The sequence below is a fragment of the Arachis ipaensis genome, chromosome B3 (genome assembly GCF_059453495.1).
Source record: "Arachis ipaensis isolate K30076 ecotype BB chromosome B3, ASM5945349v1, whole genome shotgun sequence".
Lineage (NCBI taxonomy): Eukaryota > Viridiplantae > Streptophyta > Magnoliopsida > Fabales > Fabaceae > Arachis > Arachis ipaensis.
The window spans coordinates 42908291-42921857 of NC_142438.1; the positions used below are offsets into that span (position 1 = coordinate 42908291).

General features: G+C 37.6%; 1 non-coding gene across 1 annotated transcript; it reads right to left on the bottom strand.

Annotated features, from left to right (window-relative positions):
• Nucleotides 1–1882: 1882 nt before the first annotated feature.
• Nucleotides 1883–1990, bottom strand: LOC148570432 (small nucleolar RNA R71). The gene has a single exon (XR_015908794.1). It is a non-coding gene; the product is annotated as a small nucleolar RNA R71 (small nucleolar RNA).
• Between the last annotated feature and the right edge of the window lie 11577 nt (nt 1991–13567).

Here is a 13567-nt window from a genome sequence, read left to right on the forward strand (position 1 = left end):
GAGTCATGTGTCATGTTATAAGTTTGGTGTCACTTGCATATGCATCTTGCATTTTTTCGAAAATTTCATGCATTCATAAGTGTTCTTCATGATCTTCAAGTTGTTCTTGGTAAGTCCTCTTGTTTGATCTTGATGAATTTTTGTTTTGTGTCTTTTCATGTTTTTCATATGCATTCTTGAATTCTTAGTGTCTAAGCATTAAAGAATTCTAAGTTTGGTGTCTTGCATGTTTTCTTTGCATTAAAAATTTTTCAAAAATATGTTCTTGATGTTCATCATGACATTCAAAGTGTTCTTGGTGTTCATCTTGACATTCATAGCATTCTTGCATGCATCACATGTTTTGATTTAAAAATTTCATGCATTGCATCTTTTTAGTGTTTTTCTCTTGCATCATAAAAATTTCAAAAATCAAAAAAATATCTTTCCCTTTTTCTCTCATTAAATTCAAAAATTTGGATTGACTCTTTCAAAAATTTTTAAAAATCAAAGTTGTTGCCAATGAGTCAAATCAAATTTTCAATTTGAAAATCTTATCTTTTTCAAAATCTTTTTCAAAAATCAAATCTTTTTCAAAATTTTTAGCTATTTTCGAAAATTTCAAAAATATTTTTCAAAAATCTTTTTTTTATTTTTATATAAAATTTTCGAAAATAACTAATCAATTAATGTTTTGATTCAAAAATTTGAAGTTTGTTACTTGCTTGTTAAGAAAGATTCAAACTTTAAATTCTAGAATCATATCTTGTGATTTCTTATGAACCAAGTCATTAATTGAGATTTTAAAAATCAAATCTTTTTCAAAACTAATTTCAATCATATCATTTCAAAAATATCTTCTTATCTTATCTTTTTCAAAAATATCTTCTCAAAATATCTTTTCTAACTTCCTAACTTCTTATCTTTTCAAAATTTGTTTCAACTAACTAACTAACTTTTTGTTTGTTTCTTAACTTTTTCAAAACTACCTAACTAACTCTCTCTCTCTCTAATTTTCGAAAATATCTCTCCCTTTTTCAAAAATTTCTTTTTAATTAACTAATTATTTTTATTTTTATTTTTGAATTCAAAAATTTTCGAAAAATACTAACTAATTTTCAAAAACCAATTTTCAAAAATCACTAACTCTTTTTCAAAATAATTTTCGAAAATTATTCCTCCCCCATCTCATTCTATTTATTCATGTCCTAACATCTCATCTCACATTCCAATCCTCACAGTTGTGTTTCTTCCTTTACATCACATCCTTTATCTCCCCCTCTTCTTCTACTTACAAAGGGATCCCTATACTGTGGTATAAAGGATCTCTATCATTATTATCATTTTTCTGGCCATTCTTCCTTGTCATATGAGCAGGAGCAAGGATAAGAACATTCTTGTGGAAGCAGATCCAGAACCTGAAAGAACTCTGAAGAGAAAATTAAGAGGAGCTAAAATACAACAATCCAGAGATAACCTTTCAGAAATTTTCGAACAGGCAGAGGAGATGGCAGCCGAAAATAATAATAATGCAAGGAGGATGCTTGGTGACTTTACTGCACCTAATTCCAATTTACATGGAAGAAGCATCTCCATTCCTGCCATTGGAGTAAACAACTTTGAGTTGAAACCTCAATTAGTTTCTCTGATGCAGCAGAACTGCAAGTTTCATGGACTTCCATCTGAAGATCCTTTTCAGTTCTTGACTGAATTCTTGCAGATATGTGATACTGTTAAGACTAATGGAATAGATCCTGAAGTCTACAGGCTCATGCTTTTCCCTTTTGCTGTAAGAGACAGAGCTAGATTATGGTTGGATTCTCAACCTAAAGACAGCCTGAACTCTTGGGATAAGCTGGTCACGGCTTTCTTAGCCAAGTACTTTCCTCCTCAAAAGCTGAGCAAGCTTAGAGCTGATGTTCAAACCTTCAGACAGAAAGAAGGTGAATCTCTCTATGAAGCTTGGGAAAGATACAAACAGTTGACCAAAAAGTGTCCTTCTGACATGCTTTCAGAATGGACCATCCTGGATATATTCTATGATGGTCTGTCTGAGTTATCTAAGATGTCATTGGACACCTCTGCAGGTGGATCCATTCACCTAAAGAAAACGCCTGCAGAAGCTCAAGAACTCATTGACATGGTTGCTAATAACCAGTTCATGTACACTTCTGAAAGGAATCCTGTGAGTAATGGGACGCCTATGAAGAAGGGAGTTCTTGAGGTTGATACTCTGAATGCCATATTGGCTCAGAATAAAATATTGACTCAGCAAGTCAATATGATTTCTCAGAGTCTGCATGGAATGCAAGCTGCATCCAACAGTACTCAAGAGGCATCTTCTGAAGAAGAAGCCTATGATCCTGAGAACCCTGCAATAGCAGAGGTAAATTACTTAGGTGAACCTTATGGAAACACCTATAACTCAACATGGAGAAATCATCCAAATTTCTCATGGAAGGATCAAAAGCCCCAACAAGGCTTTAATAATGGTGGAAGAAACAGGTTTAGCAATAGCAAACCTTTTCCATCATCAACTCAGCAACAGACAGAGAACTCTGAACAAAATGCTTCTAATTTAGCAAATCTAGTCTCTGATCTATCTAAGGCCACTGTACGTTTCATGAATGAAACAAGGTCTTCCATTAGAAATCTGGAAGCACAAGTGGGCCAGCTGAGTAAAAGGATCACTGAAATCCCTCCTAGTACTCTCCCAAGCAATACAGAAGAGAACCCAAAAGGAGAGTGCAAGGCCATTGACATAAGCGCCATGGCCGAACCTGTAAGGAGAGGAGAGGACGTGAATCCCAAGGAGGAAGACCTCCTGGGACGTCCAGTGATCAATAAGGAGCTTCCCTCTGGGGAACCAAAGGACTCTGAGGCTCATCTAGAGACCATAGAGATCCCATTGAACCTCCTTATGCCCTTCATGAGCTCTGATGAGTATTCCTCTTCTGAAGAGAATAAGGATGTTACTGAAGAGCAAACTGCCAAGTCTCTTGGTGCAATCATGAAGCTAAATGCCAAATTGTTTGGCATTGATGCTTGGGAAGTTGAACCTCCCTTGTTCATCAATGAACTAAGTGATCTGGATCAACTGACATTACCTCAGAAGAGACAGGATCCTGAAAAGTTCATACGACCTTGTACCATAGGCACCATGATCTTCAAAGCTCTGTGTGACCTTGGTTCAGGTATAAACCTCATGCCTCTCTCTGTAATAGAGAAACTGGGAATCTATGGGGTGCAAGCTGCTAAAATCTCACTAGAGATGGCAGACAGCTCAAGAAGACAGGCTTATGGACACGTAGAAGATGTATTGGTAAAAGTTGAGGGCCTTTACATCCCTGCTGATTTCATAGTCCTGGATACTGGAAAGGAAGAGGATGAATCCATCATCCTAGGAAGACCTTTCCTGGCCACAGCAAGAGCTGTGATTGATGTTGACAGAGGTGAAATAGTCCTTCAATGGAATGAGAACTCCCTTGTATTCAAAACTCAAGGATCTCCCTCTGCAACCATGGAGAGGAAGCAGAAAAAGCTTCTCTCAAAGCAGAGTCAACCCAAGCCCCCACAGTCAAACTCTAAGTTTGGTGTTGAACTCCCATATCCAAACTCTAAGTTTGGTGTTGGAGAGTCTCAACAAAGCTCTGCACATCTGTGAGGCTCCATGAGAGCCCACTGTCAAGCTATTGACATTAAAGAAGCGCTTGTTGGGAGGCAACCCAATGTTTATCTAACTTTTATTTTCATTGTTTTTCATGTTTTCTTAGGTTCATGATCATGTGGAGTCACAAAATAAATAGAAAAAAATTGAAAAACGGAATCAAAAACAGTAGAAGAAAAAAATCACACCCTGGAGGAGCATCTGTCTGGCGTTCAAACGCCAGAACAGAGCATAGTTCTGGCGCTGAACGCCCAGAATGGGAGCATCCTGGCGCTGAACGCCCAGAACAAGCATGGTTCTGGCGTTCAACGCCAGAAATGGCAGCAAATGGGCGTTGAACGCCCAAAATGGGCACCAACCTGGCGCTGAACGCACAGAGTTGTGTGCAAGGGCATTCTGCATGCCTAAATTGGTGCAGGGATGTAAATGCCTTGACACCTCAAGATCTGTGGACCTCACAGGATCACCTCAGGATCTGTGGACCCCACAGGATCCCCACCCACCTCCACTCACTCTTTTCTCTCTTCTCAATCATCCTCTATTCCCAATAAACACTCTTCCCTAATTAACCCTTTACCACTCACATCCAAACACCCACTTTCCTTCAAAATTCAACATCTCTTACCCACCCAATCCCACCCATATGGCCGAATACACACTCTCATCCATCTCCTCCATATCTTCTTCTTATTCTTCTATTCTTTCTTCTTTTGCTCGAGGGCGAGCAACATTCTAAGTTTGGTGTGGTAAAAAGCATAGCTTTTTGTTTTTTCCATAACCATTGATGGCACCTAAGGCCAAAGAAACCTCTAGAAAGAGGAAAGGGAAGACAAAAGCTTCCATCAAGGGTCTATAGCTCAGTGGTAGAATATTTGACTGCAAATCAAGAGATCCCTGAGATACCTCAGGGGATACATTTTCTTCCACACAATTATTGGAAGCGACTAAGGGTGGAACATCAAGAGCACTCCATCATCCTTCATGAAATCAGAGAAGATCTAAAAGCAATGAAGGAGGAGCAGCAAAGACAAGGAAGAGACATAGAAGAGCTCAAGGACATCACTAAGGTGGACTCATTCCTTGTTCTTACTTTCTCTGTTTTTTTTCGTTTTATATGTTATGTGCTTATCCATGTTTGTGTCTTCATTACATGATCATTAGTAGTTAGTAACTTTGTCTTAAAGTTATGAATGTCCTATGAATCCATCACCTCTCTTAAATAAAAACTGTTTTAATTCAAAAGAACAAGAAGTACATGAGTTTCGAATTTATCCTTGAACTTAGTTTAATTATATTGATGTGGTGACAATGCTTCTTGTTTTCTGAATGTATGCTTGAACAGTGCATATGTCTTTTGAAGTTGTTGTTTAAGAATGTTAAATATGTTGGCTCTTGAAAGAATGATGACTAGGAGACATGTTATTTGATAATCTGAAAAATCATAAAAATGATTCTTGAAGCAAGAAAAAGCAGCAAAGAACAAAGCTTGCAGAAAAAAAAAATAGAAAGAAAAAGAAAAAGCAAGCAGAAAAAGCCAATAACCCTTAAAACCAAAAGGCAAGGGCAAATAAAAAGGATCCCAAGGCTTTGAGCATCAGTGGATAGGAGGGCCTAAAGGAATAAAATCCTGGTCTAAGCGGCTAAACCAAGCTGTCCCTATCCATGTGCTTGTGGCGTGTAGGTGTCAAGTGAAAACTTGAGACTGAGCGGTTAAAGTCAAGGTCCAAAGAAAAAAAAAAAAAAAAGAGTGTGCTTAAGAACCCTGGACACCTCTAATTGGGGACTTTAGCAAAACTGAGTCACAATCTGAAAAGGTTCACCCAATTATGTGTCTGTGGCATTTATGTATCCGGTGGTAATACTGGAAAACAAAGTGCTTAGGGCCACGGCCAAGACTCATAAAGAAGCTGTGTTCAAGAATCATCATACTGAACTAAGAGAGTCAATAACACTATTCGAAATCTAAAGTTCCTATAGATGCCAATCATTCTGAACCTCAATGGATAAAGTGAGATGCCAAAACTATTCAAGAGGCAAAAAGCTATAAGTCCCGCTCATATGATTGAAGCTCTGTTTCATTGATAGTTTGGAATTTATAGTATATTCTATTCTTTTTATCCTATTTTGATTTTCAGTTGCTTGGGGACAAGCAACAATTTAAGTTTGGTGTTGTGATGAGCGGATAATTTATACGCTTTTTGACATTGTTTTTAGTATGTTTTTAGTAGGATCTAGTTACTTTTAGGGATGTTTTTAATAGATTTTATGTTAAATTCACATTTCTGGACTCTACTAGGAGTTTGTGTGTTTTTCTGTGATTTCAGGTATTTTCTGGCTGAAATTGAGGGACTTGAGCAGAAATCAGATTCAGAGGTTGAAAAAGGACTGCTGATGCTGTTGGATTCTGACCTCCCTGCACTCAAAGTGGATTTTCTGGAGCTACAGAACTCGAAATGGCGCGCTTCCAATTGCGTTGGAAAGTAGACATCCAGGGCTTTCCAGCAATGTATAATAGTCCATACTTTGGCCAAGAATTGACAACGTAAACTGGCGTTCAACGCCAGCCTTCTGTCCAAATCTGGCGTCCAGCGCCAGAAAAGGATCCAAAACCAGAGTTGAACGCCCAAACTGGCACAGAAACTGGCGTTCAACTCCACAAATAGCCTCTACACGTGCTACACTTAAAGCTCAGCCCAAACACACACCAAGTGGGCCCCGAAAGTGGATTTATACATCAATTACTTACTCATGTAAACCCTAGTGACTAGTTTATTATAAATAGGACCTCTTACTATTGTATTAGACATCTTTGGACGCCTGGTTCTTAGATCAGAGGGGCTGGCCATCTCGGCCATGCCTGGACCTTCACTTATGTATTTTCAACGGTAGAGTTTCTACACTCCATAGATTAAGGTGTAGAGCTCTGCTGTTCCTCAAAGATTAATGCAAAGTACTACTGTTTTCTATTCAATTCTTCTTATTTCGTTTCTAAGATATCCATTCGCACCCAAGAACGTGATGAAGATGATGATTATGTGTGACGCTCATCATCCTTCTCCCTTATGAACGCGTGCCTGACAAACACTTCCGTTCTACATGAATTAAGCTAGAATGAGTATCTCTTAGATCTCCTAACCAGAATCTTCGTGGCGTAAGCTAGAATGATGGCGGCATTCAAGAGAATCCGGAAGGTCTAAACCTTGTCTGTGGTATTCTGAGTAGGATTCGATGATTGAATGACTGTGACGAGCTTCAAACTCGCGAGTGCTGGGCGTTAGTGACAGACGCAAAAGGAGGGTGAATCCTATTCCAGCACGATCGAGAACCGACAGATGAATAGCCGTGCCGTGACAGGGTGCGTGAGCATATGATTCACTGAAAGGAGGGGATGTAGCCACTGACAACGGTGATGCCCTTGCATACAGCCAGCCATGGAAAGGAGTAAGACTGATTGGATGAAGATAGCAGGAAAGCAGAGGTTCAGAGGAACGAAAAGCATCTCCATTCGCTTATCTGAAATCCCTGCCAATGAATCTACATAAGTATCTCTATCCCTTTTATTGTTTATTTTAATCTAATAAAGTATCATGTTTAAATCCGCCTGACTGAGATTTGCAAGGTGACCATAGCTTGCTTCAAGCCAACAATCTCTGTGGGATTGACCCTTACTCACGTAAGGTTTATTACTTGGACGACCCAGTACACTTGCTGGTTAGTTGAACGGAGTTGTGTCCACACATAGTAAAGAGCCATAATAATGATTCCATACAATAACAAAGAGTACTACATTAATGTGATCACAATTTCGTCCACCAGTCTCCTTCTTCTGTTAGTTGACGTCGAAGACGAGAACTGAAGGAACAGGGGAGAGTGGTTGGACTTGAACATAGGAAGGTGCATTATCTGGCTTTTGAGAAGGTAATATTCCAGTCCAAATTACCCAAACCCCTATCAATTCGTTCCATCAAATTACCTCTTCTCCAGGTAAAGGGCCAACCGGAGTAGCCGAGGTCCATTAATCCACAATCGGAAATGCAAGTTTGAAACTCCTCGCAAGCACCTCTATCGTTATTTTCAGTACCTCCCCTACGTTCATACTCGTGGAGCAGAGCGTTGAAGTCACCCAAGGCACACCAAGGCAGATAAGTATTTAAACTGATGGCTCTGAGACTTCTCCATAGAATTTTTTGATTAGCCCTCTGAGGACTTCCATGGCAAGCTGTTAACAGCTAGGGAGTTGAAACACCATTAGTAACCATCATATGAACAAGTTGATTATTATGAAAAATAATGTCCACTTTCCAAATGGTAGGATCCCAGAGGCACCATATACTGCCTGAGTAGCCTCTTGCTTCCTTAATAAAACTAGCGTCAAAACCTAAATTTTTTCAAACAGACCTACTTTTGTCTCTACTGATATGGGTTTTCAGTAAGATGAGAAAGCTAACATGATATTCTTTTTTCATATCCTTAATCAAAGAAATAAATATTTTACCTCCAGTACCCCTGCAGTTTCAGATTATCAGATTCATTGGACACAACGATGATATAGGTTAGGTCACCAGACCCAAGATCAAGCATGGGCATTATCCCCCTTCCCCAAAGTGGGTATATTCGTTGGGGATAGAACCCCTTTCTACTTCAGATCCTTGTCAGCCACCAAATTTCCCCCTTTTTTTCATCAGGTGGTTTGCTGGGAATCGGCACAATACCACTCGTCGGAGGCATAGGGTTGCTAGTAATAGGGGGTTTTTGATTGAGAATGTTGTTATTGATAACATAGTTTTCAAGAACACAACCAGCCATTTTGCTTCAAAAGCATCACGTTCCTGCGGCTGTATCCGTCTCATATATTTAAGCATTTTCCACTCCATAGCAGAAGAGTTTGGATATTTATGATGGGTTTTATCTCCTATTTTCAAATTAATGGAATTGCCTTTAGAGGAAGTGCTTTTTTCTCCTGTCTTCTTAGATGGCTTCATGATCTTTCCTTTGATAATGGGCCCAAATTTTGCATTAGTGGGCCTTTTTTATTTTGGAGATTTTTTTCAGCTCCAAGTTTAAGAATTTTTTTCATAATTTGATTTGATGGCCCAGGTTCCTTAATGGGCTCACTCCTTATAGTAGTAATATTCATGCATACGTTGTGGTGGGGCTCCTCATGCATATTTGTGTTAGGTGTAGTATCTAGTGTTTCCTCAAATAGGATATTATATCTTGATCCACTTTCCAGATTTTGCTCAAGATTAATACGAGAACCTTCCTTGTTAATGTTTGAATCTTTCCTAAATCGGGCTTCTTTAGACGTTAGAGTGCTTTTCTCCTGCCGTTTCCTTAGCTGTTTCCTCGCCATCATCCAATGCTTGAAATTAGGGGCCTCTTGAATAGTCAGCAACTTCCATTGAGAGTCTTGATTTGTCTCCATATTTGACTGGTGATCCAAACTATCCATATTGGGAGCTTGATTGCCTTGATTTTTGTGGTTATCATTCTCCGTGACCTTGGCCGGATTCCCGGCACTAGTGGTGCACAAATTCCCACACTTTGTACAACTGAACCAGCAAGTGCACTGGGTCATCCAAGTAATACCTGGGTGAGTCAGGGTCGATCCCACGAGGATTGTGATTTGAAGCAAGCTATGGTTATCTTGTAGATCTTTGTCAGGCAGATAGAAAAGTTTTTTGTTTGTTTGAACGCATAAAAAGAAAATAAATAAAATGTTACTTAGTTGATGGTGAATGCAATGATAAGAAGATGGTTAAGGCTTTGAGATGCTTTGTTCTTCTGGATTAATCCGATCCTCCTATCTATTCCAACTGTGAATGATTTCTTCTATAGCAGACTGTGTATGATCAACGCCTTTCTTACAAGATCGCCAATGCTTCTCCAGATCTGAACCCCAGGATTAGTGTGGATCCAGTCTGATTGAGGGTGAAGCTCCTGCAGTTCATTCTCTTTTGTGATCCTACTCAAAACGCCACAGACAAGGTCGAATCTTCCAGATTAGAGGATGTTGCACCTTTGGTTCTAGCATCTACCACAAAGACTCTAATCTCCCCATACCTCAGTTGAACTGGTGTCTCGAGAAGTCCCCGACGAAGTTGTGGATTAGCTGTCTAGGAGATGTATAATCAAACTAGTGGTTCATCATTGTCCGATGAAAGACTCACTCTGAAGCACTGTAGAATGAGATAACCTTGTGCCGATTCAACGCATTCATAATGATGAAGAACAGATATACATCTTAGAATAGAGAATCAAACACGTATTGAGATAGAACAGTAGTACTTTATTAATCCATAAAACTCAGCAGAGCTCCTCCCCTCAACTTAGGAGGTTTAGAAACTTATACTGATAGAAAATACAATGATAAACAAAAATATGGCCTAAAAAGTCCTGAACAAGGGTGATCCTTGTCCTTTAAATACTAAACTAATGACTAAGAATTATATAAGAAGGGTAAAACAGTCTTTTAGTGCTAAAATCCACTTCTGAGGCCCACTTGATGTGTGTTTGGGTTGAGCTTGATTGAGATCCACATGCTAGGAGTTTTCTAGGGCGTTGAACGCTGGCTAGGGGTTCCTTTTTGGGCGTTGGACACTGGTCTCTTCTCCCTTGGGCGTTGGACGCCAGAATAGGGCAGGAGGCTGGAATTGAACGCCAGTTTTGGGCCTTCAATTTTGAAGCAAAGTATGGACTATTATACATTGATGGAAGGCTCTAGATGTTAGCTTTCCATAGCCATTGAGAACGCTCCATTTGGACTTTTGTAGCTCCAGAAAAGCTCTTTCAAATGCAAGGAGGTCAGATTCCGACAGCATCTGTAGTGCTTTCTCTATCTCTGAATCAGACTTTTGCTCCAGCTCCTTAATTTCAGTCAGAAATTACCTGAAATTGCATAAAAATACACAAACTCAAAGTAGAATCCAAAAATGTGAATTTTGCACTAAAACTTATGAAAACTCAATAAAACTTAAACAAAACATACTAAAAACTATATGAAAATGATTGCAAAAGCGTATAAAATATCCACTCATCAACTAGCTTCCGACTGGTGGTCATGTCCTTCCACCGGAGGGTCGTTACACTGATCGGCTCTATGACCATAGAGACGACAATTGAAGAAAATGAGATGTAGCCCCTCATATTCAATATTCAGGATGCTCCCCATGACAGAAATTCTTGGAACAAGTTTCTTTGCAAGATCAATCTCTACATAAATTTTGGCAAATCGGCCCTAAGAGTGAATCGAGGTTGTCTTGTCGATCTTGAGCATGGTCCCTATAGCCGACCCAATCCTCCAAAGGAAGCAATGGTTATAGAGTTCAATTGGAAGGTTCAGAATGCGAATCCAAGTCGCAATCTCCCTCACTGCTTGTTCAGAGGAGAGAAAGAAAGGTCTCCATCTCTGGAGGATTAAGTAATGTCCTGACACCATCCACAGTCCTCCAGTAAGAGCATGCAAATAGTCCTCCTCATCTGAAAAGTGAACAAAAAAATAGTCACGGTCCATATCAATGACATTAATTTTACCTTTTTTAACTCAATCCCAGTCAGACATTGTTCCATGACTTTGAGATGAACTCATTTCCTTAAGACTTTCACGATAAGGGCCACTCGCCATGGTTTGCACCATTCTTCGAATTCCTCTTTAGTTACGTTAATAACTGGACAAGGGTCAAAAGGTTTTTCTTCCTCCACATTAGCTTCGACTTCCTTGTACCATTTATCTTCCGGATTTGGAGTGCCTTCATCGATGTCTTCATCATAATAAGCAATTCCATCGATTTCTAGGCCAACTGGTTTCAATAAAGAATCCTTATAGGATGATTTCGGTAGAGAGACGATTTCATTATGGTGATTCAGGGTCATATCAACCTTATCACCAGGCTGGTTAAGATCCATATCCTCTTGTGGTTTAACTTTTTTTGTGCTTCGTTGCACTTGATCTGCTTATTGAGGGGTTATTCTCAATGAGCGTTCATGAGAGACCATAATCGTCAACTCAAAAAAGCTCTCTCACAATTAGTAATATTAGTCTTGTATGCGTGTGAAGAGACCTGAATAGAATAAAAATATTAGGATATAACTTTGTTATTTTGGCTATGTTTTGTAGGATTCACAAACATATAAATGAAAAAATAATATCTAATGAATTTTTATGTACAAATTTTACTCTTTCATATGTTTGTAATAAAATCTGGTCATGATAATATATTTTTAACATAATTCTATTATCTATTTCATTTTTTGACTCAACGAGCCTCACTGTAATATTTTGAAACAGAGGAGGAGAGTTTGGAGAGCTAAGGGACAAAGAAGAGGAAGAAGAGAGTTCACCCAACTAAATTAGTGAAAAATATATATAAACATACAAATTGGCTCATCCGATTTACCTTTAAACATTTAAATTTTTATAACTCATACAAATCGGATGGTTCAATTTGAGTTTTGTCGAAATAAAAAAATTTAAAAACATAGACATCAGACTTATCAATTTATGTACTTTAAATTTTAAAAATAAATTAAACGGTCTAATTTTTTTTCCTAAATTTTAAAAACACAGCTACTATATTATTATATAACACACCTCACTTCCATAATTGAGCATAACACACCTATAATCTTCATATAAAAAAAATAAGCCCAACTTTAAGGGTTAAAATATTCAATGTTAAAAAAATGTAGCACTCTTTTGACTGGTTGTTTTAGAAAGATGAGTTTGGAAAATTACGAGGTATATATAGAAAGGAAATCACCACTTTATAATCTTTTGGCTGAAAATTACTATTCACTTTATAAAAGAATCTATTTCAATATAATTACGTATATAAATTAAATAATTTTTTAAAAAATTTAGTTTTATATAAGTTTAACTGCATGTATAGAATTATCATTATTAATTATTTTATTTTTATATTAGTCTACTCTTTATTCTTTTTCTAATTATTTACTCTCAAGGCTGGCGAGTGATACTAGCACGTGATTGTTGCTTGTTACTACGATTACAATATTTTAATGGTAGTTAATTATTATTTTCTTCGAAAGATTCAATGCAAATTGAACACATCCAAACCTTGCATTGGTTCAAGATTTCTCACTTCAATGTGGAAGATAGTAGTGAGTCGAGAATCGAGAGAGATATTTCAACAACAATTTGTTTTTATATTTATTGTTTTTTATTAGAAAATTTTACAAGTAAATATTCAATGATATTACATGATATTACCATAAATTAACGTTAGCTTAGCGATTTATATAAGTATACCAAAAGTCTCATATTTAAATTTACAATTTAACTTTATAAATTATATAATTAAATTAGATTAATATTTATAATTAAATTTCAGGTTCACCCAAAATTTTAGAAGATATTTAGGATAAATCTTAAGGGCAATTTACTAAAATAAATAATTTAGTTTTCAATTTTATCATAATATACATTTTGTAAAAATGGATACCAAAATGCATTTTTTTTCATAAATTATGTAAACCGCGACAGGAGATCTACGGTTTATAAATGAATGTAAACCGCTACAGAGGTCTCACAGATTAGCACATAATTCGCGGTAGGAGTGTCGCGGTTTGTGTGTGAATTGCAAACGTCCATAAATCCGCTACACCCCTGCTGCGGTTTACGTTGATATCCAAAATGGCTAGAAACAGCAGCAGGGATCTCGCGATTTCTATGTATATGTGATTTTTTTTGCTTTCAGTTAAACATTTTTTCAACCTGCACCTTCAACTTTAGCATAGTTTTCACCAACTTCAGTGTTTCACCAATGTTTGACATCTCATGAGGGGAAAGCTCCCTGACCCTCGACGACCAAGGTGTGATTTTTGCTTTTTTATATAAATAAATAAAATAAAATGATTATTTCTTTAAATATAAAATGGAATTGCACATCATTTCAGTCATGG